General features: G+C 38.3%; 1 protein-coding gene across 3 annotated transcripts in view; it reads right to left on the reverse strand.

The window, feature by feature from the left end:
• TAF3 (TATA-box binding protein associated factor 3) overlaps nucleotides 1-16261 on the reverse strand; it is a 203666-nt gene that overhangs the window by 85259 nt on the left and 102146 nt on the right. The window lies entirely within an intron of this gene.

A 16261-nucleotide genomic window follows, 5' to 3' on the forward strand; every position in this document is an offset into this window, starting at 1 on the left:
CAGTTGTAATAAATGTGCCCCTCTGGTGGGGGATGTTGGTGGGGGGAGGTGTGGAGGGAGCAGGCAGTGGGTAAATGGGAACCTTCAGTACTTTTCTGTTCAATTGACTGTGAACCCAAAACTGATCTAAAAAATAAAGTCTAAGAAAAAAAAAAAAGATGCAGCTCAGGTTCTACCCTCTTCTGATATGCCAATCCACAGAAATCTCTACTTTTTCTCAACTCTAAAAGAACTTGCTGACATTTGATCCTTAATCGTATAATGCTTTAAACTGTAAGAGAAATCCCCATCTCATCTCCCCAACTAGAAGCTCCCAGGGATGACATTTGATAGCTTTTGACAAACCCCACAATGCCTAGAAAATTACAAAAAAGAAAAGAGAAATGAAAATGTTCAATTAAGGAAGGCTTGTTTTACTTCAGGAAAATATTGTTACTGTACTTGTGTTTCATTCATAAAGTCTTTGAAGAAATGTGCGCACAGCTAATGCTCTGTCTACAGGGCCTGTCTTCTTTGCTGTCCTCTGGGTGGATGTGTTATTTGGATACTGTGGTTAGAGTCTCGTCCTCTCTCTGTTTTACATACAACCGCTCTAGTCCAGAACACCGCCGAGTCTCCTAGATTCTCCCCACAGCCTCCATCGGGCCCTGCCGCTTCCCTCCATGAGCCCCTCCAATCATCAGCCTGAGTGAGACAGAATGCTCTACTCCTCCAGCGCAGGGTGTCCCATCTCGCAGTCCTACCTGAAGACCTCATCGTGGTCTAGAAACGCCCTCCCTACTAGGACATTTTTTTCTCCCTCTCCCTCATTCAGGTCGAGTTGCAATTTTCTCCTGAATCAGGGAGAAGGCTTACAGCTTTAAGCCTGTGGAACGTGCTTCCCCTGCGGGCCTGCAGGGCCTCTTCCTCATTCCCTAAGTCCCTATTTAACTCTCACTTATCAGAGCCCCCTTCTCAGAATAATCTATCTAAAATGGGACCCCCCCCCAATATTCTCTGGCCCTCTACTTAGCATTATTTTTCTTCTTTGTATGTATGTATGTATTTATTTATTTTTTCGAGACAGAGTCTTGTACTCCAGTCACCCAGGCTGGAGTGCAGTGGCATGATCTTGGCTCACTGCAACTTCCACCTCCCAGGTTCATGTGATTCTCACGTCTCAGCCTCCCAATAGCTGGGATTACAGGCACACATCACCATGCATAGCTAATTTTTGTATTTTTAGGAGAAATGGGTTTTCACCATGTTGGCCAAGCTGGTCTCGAACTCCTGATGTCAAGTGATCGACCCTCCTTGGCCTCCAGAAATGCTAGGATTACAGGTGTGAGCCTCCTGGGAGGCTGAGGCAGAAGAACCACTTGAACCCAGGAAGCAACAGTTGCAGTGAGCAGAGGTCATGCCACTGCACTCCAGCCTGGGTGACAGCAAGACTCTGTCTCGAAAAAATAATAATAAAATTAAAGAATGGAAGGACATTAGATGTTTATATAAGGAGGGAATGCCTACCGAACTTCTCTGCATCTGAGATGCCATCAATGATAAGACACACTTATTTATGTGCTATTAAGGAGACGAGTCCTGCCGATTAAATGATGACAGTGCACTTTTACCACTTAGGAGTTTTATTCAGACTAACCGAACACTTACTTAGATTTTCTTAATAGATTACTCGTCTACACATTTTTTAAAAGTGAAGTAAGTTGGTCAAGGTAATCCAAAAGCTTCTTTCCTTCAGTCTCTAATTCTTCGGAATTATTTTTCAACCCTGAGTTGTCAGAATCCACACCTTACCACACAGTATCAATCTCAATGCTATCAAGAGTGTTAGAAAGACAGCATTTTGTGCTCAATGAGCATCTCTGGGATTTTCCTACAAGCCACTGACACTCATTCTGCAGGTTTCGGTGCATGTGTGCAGACAGTGACAACCATGTCATGACAGCGGCCAGGCAGTGACTGTGAGATGCATCTGGATTTCAAAAATGCTAAAATACAGGGAAAAAAAGGTGCATCTTCGAATCCATAAAAGATGTTTTTTCCCCAAAATATAATAGCCAAATAATAGGCTTAAGATGTTTTCCATAATTTCATAGTTTGTACTGCACATTCTTTTTCTGTACAGGCTTTTTTCTTTTGTTCCCTGCCCCTTTGAGGATGGAGGAGCACACCAGAAAGAGTCATCACTAGAGACCTTTGAAAGACAGCACTGATGTGTGCATGTGCATGTGCAAATGCTGAGGACATTTTCACCATCACCTTACCGCTGTGAATACTGTCCTGCTTTTCTTTCTACCCGGATTTGGGGAGGAGGGAAAGAGACAGGAACCCAGCTCAGAAACTCCCTGTAGATGTTACCACAATTGAATCAGTCACCTTCAGTCACAGATCTGCTGTCCAACAGCCCAAGTAAGGTGTAGCCAGCGGTCACATCAGGGCTCGCCGTGCAGCCTTTGGCTCCATACTGGGTGTCTCCCTTCCTCAGGTGGGGGCCACGCATGAAGCTGCTGCACCGGGAGATGCAGAGTGAGCGAGATGCGATCAAACTCTTTCCACTGTGTGCCTCTACCCAGAATGGATTTCATGTACCCACTTGCACGTGCAGGGACCTGACATTTTAAAAAACAAAATGCCACAACGTTTGCATTCTTATGGTGAACTCCTGCACGTTTAGTGTCTCAGTAACATGAAGTATAAAAGTAATCCTGAAGAGAATGCGATACCTACTTACTGCAGAGTAGCCAGGAAGTTGTTTGGTTTGCTTTATCTCACCCGCCGTCTTTCAAGGCAGTAGGCTATCATACCCAACCATAAGGATTGAGGCAGCATTGGGTTTCCTTCTAGTCTTGCTCATTTAATATTAAATGGAACACATGCTAGGCATGGAGGTTCATGCCTGTAATCCCAGTGCTTTGGGGAGGCCAAGGCGGGAGGATCACTCGAGCCCAGGAGTTCAAGACCAGGCTGGGCAATATAGTGAGACCCCCATCTACACAAAAAATTTAAAAGTTAGCTGGGCATGGTAGTGCATACCTGTATTCCCAGCTACTCTAGGCGCTGAGGTGGGAGGGCTGCTTGAGCCTGAGAAGTCAAGGCTACAGGGAGCCAGGATTGTGCTACTGCACTCTAGCCTGGTCAGAGCAAGACCCTGTCTCAATCAATCAATCAATGGTACATAAACCAGTATCAGCCGCACACTTGTATTTTGGGCTAAGAATGATGGGGTTAACAAAACTAGTCTGTACATTGGGACTGCTTCAAGTTAGAGAATACAGGAATGCTTTGCTTTGATTGGTAATTCTGGTGACATGGTTGAAACGTAACCTCAGACTCATAATCAATCTCTCTCCTCTCCCTCACACCCTGCTTCTCTTTCTCGCAGTCCGTCTGTCTCCTGACTTTTGGGTATTTGCTGTGAAAAAACATTTAATCAGTACTTCTGGCATGTGCGCTGTCGGACGGAACACTGGCTAGTCGAGATGCCATTCTTTCTCTAGTGGACTGTACAAGGTTGGCCTGTACACACGGTATTCAGCGAGCTTTGTGTGTTTCCCAAGAAGGGGAGAAAAGAGAATTATCCGCCCAGGTGAAAATGCATACTGCTCTTCAGTGCACAGATCTATTTCTTATACTATTTTAAACAGGGTCGACTGTCACACTGACTGACACAGGCAGCAAGTTCACCTCCTTTCACTTTTTAAAACAATGACGATACTCCTAGTTTTGACTGTGCTCCTTGTTAAATGTCTAAGACACAGTTTTTCCAAAAAGTAACTAAAACATAAATCCATAGGGGATCTCTGCATTTCTGTATCTCCACACAAGGTGGCATATAATTTTCTTGAATCAGAATAATTATGGGGAAATATATTCTGGTGCCTATCTCTAGCACTTTGCTCTCCTCAAGGAGCCAGTACATCTCTATTATTTCACCTGCCACATTGCATTGTAATGAATTCGTTTCTGTTTCCGTCTTATCCAAGAGGCCAAAGACAGTATAACAATACTTGGAGCAGGCAGGAACTGCCACAGTCATTTGTGTATCTAGTCCTTTACATATAGTTAACCTCCCAGAAGTGTTTGTGAATCAAAGGAAATAAGCACTCAGTACTAATACTTGTTGCCTGATTGATTACCCGGAACTAATTTATATAACAAAATTGCAGAATGTACAGTGAGACTTGAAAACATGGGCTTTTTATCTAGGAAATCCATTTAAAAACCTTCAAGGTAGAATTACCGTTTTCTTGCTTTTTAGAACCTTCATGAAAATCTGTGGTCTATTTTATAGTCTCATTATGTCAGAAATGTAGAATAATTGAGAACCTGTCCCTGTTGTCTACCAGACTTAAACGATGGGCTCAAATTCCCTGAGACGCAAGGTCACAATTAACCAGAATTTCAAGTATCCACTGAAAATCGAATGCAGGGGAAAACAGTAAGGGAACTCTGTGGTAATGAACTTTAGGGTCAATGGGAACATAAACATGGCAAGTGGTTAGAAACAGCTTCTTGGGGCTCAAGGAGCAAGTCTGCCATCGACGAGCAGTGGTACAAACAGTAAGGGAACTCTGTGGTAATGAACTTTAGGGTCAATGGGAACATAAACATGGCAAGTGGTTAGAAACAGTTTCTTGGGGCTCAAGGAGCAAGTCTGCCATCGACGAGCAGTGGTACAAACAGAAATGACCTGACTTCATAGTAACTTCCTTCCTCATCAGTAAAAGGAAGATGATCGTAAAACCGACTCTGAGTGATTGTGCGCGGTGAACTAAACGAGATAACGTGATACATATGAAACAATGTGTTTTAGCTACCACGCAGGTGGATTAATTAAATATAATGGCTAAATAAAGCCAAAACTGAAATCACTAGGCAGTGTTACTATAGTATTAGATGCTCTCATTGGCATCAGATGGCAACAGATTTCACTGGCATTGTAGAGTCAAAGTAAGTTCTTCTTGTTCTATTCATAGAGTGCAGCACAGATTTGGTAGATACAATTCTGGAAAGAGAAAGCTGTGGGACTTACAAAGATCCTTTACCCTCTAGAGATATTCACATCTTATAACCTTAATCTATAGAACTGCTGACTGCAAATGAATCAAAATTCTTTTCTCAGCTGGATTCTGTTTCTTAGGGAATACACGACCTATTCGTATCAAATGGTGCTTACCTACTGATGAGCGTACTCAGGTGCTTTTCCCTTAGTGTTCAACATCAAATCAATTTGATTGCTGAGCTACTATATATAATTAAGTTGCCATTAACTAAACAAAAAGAGGTATTTTTTTATTGTACTGTAGATTAACATACTAGTTACGGCTTTAGAGAGGCACTGAACATACACATCTACCTTTTGTTCCAGATGACTGTGTTGGAGGAGCGGAACAATCCATTTGTACTCCCTCATCTAGAAATGGGGCTAAACAAGTCTATATGCTAAACGGTCTGACATTCAGCATTTTCAGTGATAACCTATTCATGGATGACGAAGTATCTGTAACATGTAATTCAAGTAAATATATATTTCTCTTTTTCCTTCCCTGCTATGCAGCGACCTCTTACCTCTATATATCTTACTTATGTAGCTGCTAGCCTTTTAGGATTTCTCTTAGGCTGTATCTTTTTGTGTTTTGTTTTGAGGCGGTGCTGCTCTGCCGTCAGGTTGGAGTGCAGTGGCACAATCATGGTTAACTGCAGCCTTGACTTCCCTGGGCTCAAGTGATCCTCCCACCTCGGCCTCCTAAGGAGCTGGGGCCACAGGTGTGTGCCACCCACCCTGCTATTTTTTTTTTTTTTGGTGGGGTCATGGTCTCCCTATGATCCCGAGACTGGTCTTGAACTCTTGGGGACAAACAATCCTTCCACCTCGACCTCCCAAAGTGCGGGGATTATGGGTGTGATGCACCACGACTGGCCCTACGCTGTATCTTGAATACTTACACAGACATGTAATTTCTTACTAGGATCCACTCAGACTTTTTGTTCTCTTTTCTTGTCATGTCTGGACATTTTTTTTCATCGTACTACTTTAGAACCACTGTAAAATTAAAGCCTAGCTCTTAAGTGAACAGATAGAGTTTTCCATATTCTTATTAGTAATGTTGATTAAATAACATAGCCTTATTATTTTTTAAATGTAAAAAATACAGATAAGCAATGTCAACATTAAAAAAACATACAGGGCCAGGCCTGGTGGCTCACACATGTAATTCCAGCACTTTGAGAGGCTGAGGTGGGTAGATCACTTGAGCCCAGGAGTTCAAGACCAGCCTGGGCAAGAAGGGGAAACCTTGTTTCTATAAAATGACAAAAATCAGCTGGGTGTGTTGGCACACGCCTATAGTCTCAGCTAACCTGGAGGCTGAGACAGGAGGATCACTTGAAGCTAGGAGGTAGAGGTTGTGGTGAGCCCAGGTCACACCGCTGCACTCCAGCCTGGGTGATAGAGCCAGACCCAGACACTGTCTTGGGAATAATTATTTATTAAAAAACCCAAAACAAACAAACAAAAACATCCATAGTCCAACCATCCAGAGGTACTACTTCCTTGTATGCCTCTTACTTCACACAATCACTCCTTAACTGTAAAGGACTGAATTGATAACAGTAGTCTATTAATAGATTTTGGAAGGTTGTAAAAAAAAAAAATTAGAAAAAAAATTACTTCTCTCAATTAATACAAATGAAAAGATTCTCATAAATAAAACATTTTCTAATATTTAGAAATGAAATTCTTCAGAGTGGATAGAGAAAACAGTCTGTATGGCAAAAATCTCCCTTAAAAACCAAACTTAAAATACAGTTCTTACATTAAATTCAAGTTTCCGCAAATTTTGCTTTGCAACAAAAGAATAAGTATTCTCTTCAAGACTCCATTTCTAATAGTAGGGTCAAATGCAAAACACTTAAAAAATTCTTAAACACTTAAAAAAAACTGCACTGTGTAACCTACTTTATAATATGCCTACTTCTTCAGAGGTCAGGCATCAAGAAGTCTCGATATTTCAGAACATAGTTCTCTGAACCTGGAAAGGAAAGCTGCTAAATGACAGCTACCAGTCCACTGGCATTACCTGACAGGAGAAGGGGCCCCAGTCTTAGGCCATTACCTAGAGCATCACGAGCAGAATGACAGAAGACCCCAGAAGGATTAGAAAACCCATTACAACATTCATCCTTATCTGTTCTAAATCACCAACACAACAGTTCACGGTCATTAACACAAGGGAAATCCTACAAGCTTCACTGGCCCACCTAGGAATTATAGTAATTATTATTTATAATGACACCCTTGAGTCAGCAGGCAAAATATGCCTGAAACATTCTAGTTAGGAAATTCATAAAACCTGTGACACAATGTGAAGATGTCCATAAATGCATTAAAATGGGATTTTTTGACACAAAGGGTAAAATTAGATGAAAAACTCATTTGTGACCCACTCAGTTACCTAAAATCACAGAATAAAGGCAATTCTGCTATGGTGTAACAATTTCAATTAGCTCACTCAAAAAAAATTCTTAAGTACTTCCTAGGTACTAGGTACTAGGTACCAGGTACTGAGACACAGCAGTGACTAAAACAGGCAAGAATGCCTGACCACATGGAAATTATATTTAGTTGAATATACAAAACAGTAAGAGCAGTTTTTACTTCCTGGTCATTTCACTGCAGAAGGTCAAAGGTCTCTAAATCAGAGTTTTTACTCCCACCTTATAGCTCTAAAATAAGCACAAGTGTAAGAGCTCTTAATCCTCTGTTTTACAGCCAAGTTTTAAAGACTAGTCCCCTTTAAAATAAAATGTTAGAGGTAGTAAAACAAATAATTCTTCATTAAAAATCCAGAACTCAAAAAAAACTGGACAGGGGCGGGGGGAACCAATGTCTAGATTTCAAGGAAGAAATCTCTTCCCTGCAGTTTCAAGGGTGATGGCACTTTCAAACATATCCCATTATTTCTGCAAATCCTTTGTTACTGAGAATAAAGAAAAGGAAACTATGCCTCTTCATAAGCAAAACATTATTATAACTCTTATTTTATTATCATAATTTTTACACTTTCTTTTATAAATCTGGTCAGGTGGTACCAATTATCAACTACATATGTTAACATTTATTTCATCACAGTTTAAAGAGGAAGAGGTTATAACTGATTTTTATGAAGTCTGAAAAGATTCTGGGCATTATCTGGCGTTGAAATATAGAGCAATCATTTTGTAGATTAGTTGTTGGGCAACTCATAAAATATTTTGATTCCAAATTATCTACAACCAAGTATGGACAAACAGAGATAGCGGTGGAGGAGAGAAGAAAGGACATTTGGGAAGGGCAGTGGAGGGGACAAAAGAGAGGCAGAGTTGGAAATTAGGCTTCAGAGGTGACAATTCTTAAACATTTAGACAACTAGCAAAGGGCTGCCTGAGTGACTTCAACCACCATGTGGGAGATGTTCAGAAACACGTGGAAAAAGGTCAAGGTTCGTGGAGAATGGAGAGTAGAATGGGAATGACAATTACCTCATGTGGCCACCATGGACAGAATAATTTGTGCTTATTATCCTCCCCTTTGCAAATTTAATGAATCAAAACCATTTGAAATTAATTTTAAGCTCATGGATATGAAAGACGAGTATATAACATTAACTCAGAAAGTGTTCTCTGAATCTTCAGACTGAATGAGTGCCCTCCACAATTCCTGGGCATGACCAGTGCTTCTTTCTCTCTCATCCAATAAGTCACATACTTACCCCACTGCCGGGATCTTACCATTTTCGATGTGTACCCCCCACCCCATCTGTAGTATTTTCCATGGTAGGCCACCTTCATCTATGGATTCTCAACCTCTAGAATACCACTACTGGTAATATGTATACACGTTGAACCAAACAGAAAAGTACTCAGTTCTCTTTGACATGTTAATATTACAATGCGGCAAAGTTGTTAAGATAAAGTAAATTCACCCATGACTAAAAGTAGCGAAGTTTGAAAAGTATTGCTCACTACTTAAACCTGGCAGAACTGAAAATTTTATTCTAGATATGATGGGCTCAAATTCAGATTCTACAAAGGAAGACAAAGATAGAATTACTGAAGTAACTGTATGAGTGGGTAAGTTTTAAAGATGTATTTTAATTTTCAACTGACCAGAGTAACTGTAGAGATTTTAAAAGAACTTATTACAGATGTAATGCTGAACCTCCATAATAAACAGACAATAACTCATGTAAGAAGCAGCAACAATTGCTCACAAATAAAAAGCTAATCTCATAAAGCCTTTTAAGAACATTCTGTTCTTTTAAACTGTAAAATACAAGCACTTTGCAATTCTTGTTGATAATACTGTGTACCCCGGGAACAGTTTTTCCTAATTAGATGCTTGAAAAGGGATTTTCAGCCCAAATGAATCATCAAAATTCTGAATTAACGAAGTTTAACTTTTACTCAATCAAGTATGGCAGGACTTACTGAACAGTCACAAAATACACAACGTTGTCGTAGCCAATCCACTTCTTCCTTGGCTTAGTAAATAAAAAAGGACGATATATTAAAAGGCGAACCAATAACCCATTGAGGGCAAAAGTAAAGAGAGGAAACTATTATACAATTATTTGGATCAAAGAACACCTACAAATTAATCTGCCCTTTCTCAGTCAGGTCAGTAACATCAACAGTTAATTAATTTTTTTAAGATCAGAGATCTTCAATATTTATAAACAACAAAATCCTTTCTAAAAGCAAAACTTTATACATAATTATGAAAGGCAGTTGCCGAGGCTGCTCCTGAACTCCTGGGCTCAATCAGTCCTCCCATCTTAGCCTCCCAAAGTGCTAGGATTACAGGCATGAGCCACTGCACCTGGCCTTACCAGTCTTAAGAGATTATTACAATCCCAGCATATTCGTCAATTAAACTAATCAAGGTATTAAAATAGTAAAAAAAAAAAAAAAAAAATCTTAGTTTTCTTTTTTTTTTAGACAGAGTTTTGTTCTGTTGCCAGGCTTAAGTGCAGTGGCACAATCTTGGCTGACTGCAACCTCCGCCTCCCAGGTTCAAGCGATTCTTCTGCCTTAGCCTCCTGAGGAGTTGGGACAACCACCATGACACCTGGATAACTTCTGTATTAGTAGAGATGGGGTTTCACCATGTTGGTCAGGCTAGTCTTGAACTCCTGACCTCATGTGATCCACCTGCCTTGGCTTCCCAAAGTGCTGGGATTATAGGCATGAGCCACTGCGCCTGGTCAGAAATTGTAGTTTTCAAAGACAACCATGTGTGTTTGTTACATATAATCAGTCAGACAAGAAACACTCCATTTTTATAAAACAGGTTAACACTTCCATGTATCACTGTCATCAAGACAAAACATATTTACATGCATTTACTTGTTGCTTACAACTAAGCCAAGGTGAGATCAGACCCAAGGTGGTGAGTAAAGGCTGAGGCATTATGTCAGAGCCTTGCCTGACCTGCCAGAGGGTCCACATGGGTGTCCACACCGATGTAAGCTTTCTGGTTCCATTTGATGAGTAAATGTATCATGAACTTAGTTCTTTAAAAGAGCAGCAAAGAACTACATTTCTAGTCAAGTATATATTTTTGAAGTTTAAAAATAGACCTGTACCCCAAGGTTCCCAGAAAACACATTAAGTTGCCAGTATTAGTTAATAACTCTGTGATCTCCCAAGGGTTGAATTTGGTACCCTATACACTTGAAAAAGTGAATTAAAAAATTATTTATATAGTTGGAACTTACAAATCTAGAGTATTTCTCACTTTTAACAGAATAAAACAGTAGATAAGGTACCAGAGAACTAAATTGGCATAATTAAAACCCAAAAGTAGAATCCTTAGCCATGTATATTTTCTAAACAACTTCTATGTTTTAGGGAGATGTGAACATGTTTGTGTGATATGATAAAGTGAAACAAATGTGATGAGAGAACTAGAGATTTTTCTCTAAGTTTTAAAATTTATCTCCCTCTCTCAACACAAGAAAAAAAAAGCACAGATAGTATTGTATTGGGGTGGTGAGATTATGAGCACTTTTCTTGTCTACTTTCAATTTTTCTGTAATGTTACAAATATTTCAAAATAGAAAGAATACACTTTTAAAGAATGTTTGTTCACTCACAGGATCACTACCAAGATAATGCATTCTTAACTTCTACCAAAAGAAATGAGTTCCATGCTATGAAAGGTTAAAGAGAAAATGGCAGACATGCTCACATAAAGACGTGCAAATGACCTACACACTTGACTTCCATGTTTGTTATTGTTTGATAGGCAGATCCCCAGACTTAACAAGCAAAGCTCACAGGAAATTTCAAACTCCTAAATGAAAAAGCAAGCACAGACACTTACTAAGTCAAACCAGCTACGCTATAGAACAAAAGCCCACACCACTCGGACGTCCTAAAATCAAAACATGCTAGCGGAGAACTGCCGCCCTCTTCCATGTTTTTGTACCAATATACTTTCTCATCAGGTTAGTACAAAATAAAACAAACCTGATGTACTCTACCGAAAAAGAAGTTTCGGCTTTCCACTTGTCCGTCACACTTTCTCATATACCCCGGAACCACATTCAGAACAATCACAAACACTGTCTAACAATGATATATATATTCAAACCTAATCGTGTTGACAGTCAAGACCTTGAGAGCGTTCTTTTTAATGGCACTGGTATGCTCAAAGAGAATCTTATTTTAATGAAATGATAGCCTAAATATTGTCAACTATAAGAGTTCAACTGTCTGAAGTTTTCTGTTTCTATTAAATTTTACAAAATTCAAGTACAAATTATCCTTTATACCTTGGAATACTCCTTTTTTTTTCAAAATGAAATTGAACAGTTCATCATAACTTTGTATCAAATGTTAGCTTTATACAAATTTCTTAAGTTATCTAGCCTTGGTTTCTGTATTAAAAAGCCAATCACGTGCAAACATTCAATTTCTCCATTGATTCTAATACAATGGATGATTCACTACAGCAATATTTGTGTAGTTATCCAAAAAACTGGGGGAGTCCATATTTTGTTTGTATTTAAAAGCAGGGGGGTACTCTTTTTAAAAAAGTTGTATCGGCCAGGGGTGGTGGCTCAGGCCTGTAATCCCAGCACTTTGGGAGGCCAAGGCGGGTGGATCACGAGGTCAAGGGATCGAGACCATCCCAGCCAACATGGTGAAATCCCGTCTCTACTAAAAATACAAAAATTAGCCAGGTATGGTGGCTCATGCCTGTGGTCCCAGCTACTCGGAGGCTGAGGCGGAAGAATTGCTTAAACCCAGGAGGCAGAGGTTGTAGTGAGCCAAGATTGTACCACTGCACTCCAGCCTGGTGACAGAGCAAGACTGTCTCAAAAAAAAAAAAAAAAAAAAGTTGTATCATCATGCATCAGCTATTCTGTTGAATTCAGGCTGAAAATGAAAGCAACTGTTGGGGGAGGAGGCTTTTTTCTGCTCTACAGCAAATACAGCAATAATTCAAAAATAAAGTCAGAAAAAAGCGATTTAGCTCTCTCTGAGATATTTTAAACATAAAGATATGGCACATACTGGAAGAATGAAAGTCAGCATTGATTTTCATGTAGTAATACTGCAGAATAGAGGTATTAAAGTTCCGCCCCACCCCAAAGTACACGAGAGTCCATTTTCATAAAACACCCAAAACCTAGAACGGAAAGGTAATAAGCGGACACATAAACCATATTCATATGATTTCAGATGGGAAACAAAGAAATTTTAAATTACATCTGACACCCTGTTCTTCTCACTACTCTATTGTTAAAATATATTTTTTTAAACATCAAATTGAATGAGACACCGCTCAATTTCTGTTCACATACCAGGATTCAAGGATCCAGAATGTCAGCCACCAATATAAAAGGTTTTACTACTGGAGATTTCTGTCATACTCGTAGAATGTAAATATAGTTGCTTAAATTTAATGACTTTTGTTTATTCGTATAGAAAGAAAAAATTTTAATAATGATAGCATGAGTCCTATATAGATGATTTATAATACATTAAGAGAAACTAATGTTATTAAGTGGTTTAAATGTAGAATCTGGGAGATACAAGTCTTCTAATAAGCCTAGTATTTATAACAGATCAAGACACTGCTTCAATTAGGCATTTTAAATGCTTCTGTTATCTCTAAAGTGATAAGGCTGAGATAAAATGAACTCCAAGTGATTTCCAGGTATTTCAAGAAGTAGCGTCGTATCATAACATCGCCTGAAAGCAGAATACCTTTTACATGTTCCAGTATGTAAAACTGGCATTTAGGAGTGAAACACCAATAACTTAGTAATAAACTCTGATCAAGGGACTGCCAAACATCTGTTTACAAACCTAGTATTTAAGTCAGGACAGAGTACAACAGAGTCAACAATCAAGTCTCAGTCACCAGGCAGTCATCTCAACGTGTTATGCTTTATTCAAATGGCTTTACTTAATAAACCGCCTCCATTGTCCATCAGCACATTGTGATTTGCGGTGTCCCGGAAGTTAAAAAGATATTAAGGTATCTGTTTGCTATTTGCAATATGACTTGATAATCATCTGTGTTTTACAGAAAAGAGAGGTTGGGAGAAATGGAAAAATGAGAATAAGACAGTACAACGTTCACAATGGAAAAGTCCCACAGGTTTCTAACTCACAAACCTGTCCTCTGATTCTACAACACAGCAATAAAGAAACTACCACATTAGGACCCAAATAAAACCTAATCTAGAACCTTTCCACTATTAACATTAGTTCAGTGATCGTTTATTCAATGAGCAAAACCAAATTCAAGTAGACAGAAGTACTCAATTATAATAAGGCTTGAGAAATCTGACAAGATTCAAGAGGCAAACATTTCTTTTAAAAATTCCTTCGAGTTTGAATACTGAGAGTTGAAATTATTAAGTCAACAGGCCACCACTGTTAAGGAAGTAAAATACAATAAATATGAATTTAATCTATTCCAATTCAAGTCTGACAAAAATTGTGATTCTTGGAGATGGAAAATTATATCTTTATATTTTAATATATCTATTAACTAGCATGATATTCTTAATATATGTTCCCTGAAATAAGAGAAATATAATTTCTGCTTAGCTCTGGCATTTAAGCTTTTGGTCATATGACAATGTCAGAATTAAAAAAGAAAAATCACTTTTTAAAATAAGTAGTTTGTTTAAAAAAAAAAAAAAACTTCAGTCTTCCAAATTTTCTCCAACAATATTCAACTAACAATATCAGCCACTTGGCTAAAATCTCAAGATTTAAAAATGCAAATGCTTACAAAGAAGACGATAAAACCTGAAATATTCTCTGTATTAATCATTCTCAAACTGTGGTAGTGACCCACAGTAAAAGGCATTTTACAGTTTTCACTCTCACATATAGGTTGGCACAAATATATCTGTGTAAGTGCAACCAAAGTTGGAATAACCCCTTGTCTTACTAGGGGATATGTGTTATTTAACTGTTTTTAATGCTGCTTTCAACTCACTCACAGATTTAACAGCCATTAATGGGTCATGACCTGCAGTTTGAAAAACACTGCTCAGAAAGTTTAAACAGGGGAGGGGAGGTATTAAAGAAAATTGATAAAGTACTTAATTTAGCTTTGAACAAAAATATTTTGGATAATAGATGACTAAAAAGTAAGAACTTTTAAAGGCAGTAGAGTAATAACCTCACTCTCAGTAGCCCACATACTACATTATATTTCTTAATAACTAAAGTGGAAAGGATAGAAAAACTATCAAATAAAACTACTCTTCCCATCTACTTCAAAGTAAAGCTAATTACATATTTTATTAATTAGATTTCAGATAGGAGACATTATTAACAAAGCCAAGGAAGAAATAAGAAACATAATAGGGCATTGCAGTAAAGAAAGAGTAAAAAATAGAAAATTAAAACAGAAATCTATAATGCCTTTTCTGGCCTAGAAAAGAGCTCCTGAGAATCATCTAGGGATTCCAACTTTCCTCAAACAGAAAGCCCCTGATATCCTCCAGATTGGCTGGCCCAACCCCTAACCACCTCAAGAAAATGTTTACATTAAAGCTGGGTTCAAATGGAAGGTCAGTTAGCTTTCAGATTTGGGACACCAGCAACAGCGTTTTAGCTACAGTATAAATCACTGTTAAAAAAAGTATTAACTTTCTAAATTGACAAAAACTCTATTTCAATGCTACCAAATTTCCTTCAAATATTTGGTAAAATAAACTTTATTTCAGGAATGTTTTACCCACTATTCAAAAAACTTTTCAGATTTAGCCATATTATTTTAAAGAATCACAACAATTAACTGCGATTTTCAAAGCAATTCTGAATTTTAAAATGGCAGTTTATATTAACTAAACAAGATAAGGCATTTGTACAAATTCAGATCTGTTCATTAGAAATTGTTTCTGTGAATAATTCAGAATAGATACCAGAAGATTATTTTCTTTTTTTTATACGATACACAAAAATCAATATGACTTTATTTGGAATAAGATGGCCAAAGTGTTTTTATCATTTAAATCACAGAACAAAATACACAGCATGAAAAGCTCAGCCTGAGGGACAAAGACTGAAATCACCAAACGCACCCAGAGCGTTTATCTAGCAGGCGAGAAACCCGACAAATGAACCAAGCGTTCACATACACACATACGTATGCTTAATTTTTTTAATTTTTAAAATTAAAAAATTATTTATTTATTCAAGAAACCAATAAATTTGGTCATGCAGGCCAAAGCACATCTCACTTGCGGCCTCCATCACCTGTACTCAAGAGATCCTTCCATTTCAGTCTCCTAAGTAGCTGGGAATACAGGCACATGCCCACATGCCCAGCTAATTTTTATTTTTTTTATATACTGGGTCTCCCTACCCTGCTCAGGCTGGTCTTGAACTCCCGGGCTCAAGTGACTCTTCTACCTCAGCCTCCTAAAAAGCACTGGGATTACCAGCATGAGCCACTGCACCCAGCCTAAGTTTCAAATCATTTGACACTAACATCAACAAATGAGAAATCCATTATAGAATATGAAGGGGGAGTAAAAATATATACAATATTTTTCTATGTACATACAAGGGAAAAAATGTCATTAAGCATATACAGTCAACCCTCCATATTGGTGGGGTCTGCATGTGTGATTCAACCCACCACAGATCAAAAATATCTGAAAAAAATAAAAAATCATAGCAATAAAAACAACACAGTATAAAGACTACAACCTTTAGACTGTATTAGGTATTATAAATAATCCAG

Source organism: Callithrix jacchus, chromosome 7, assembly GCF_049354715.1.
Source record: "Callithrix jacchus isolate 240 chromosome 7, calJac240_pri, whole genome shotgun sequence".
NCBI lineage: Eukaryota > Metazoa > Chordata > Mammalia > Primates > Cebidae > Callithrix > Callithrix jacchus.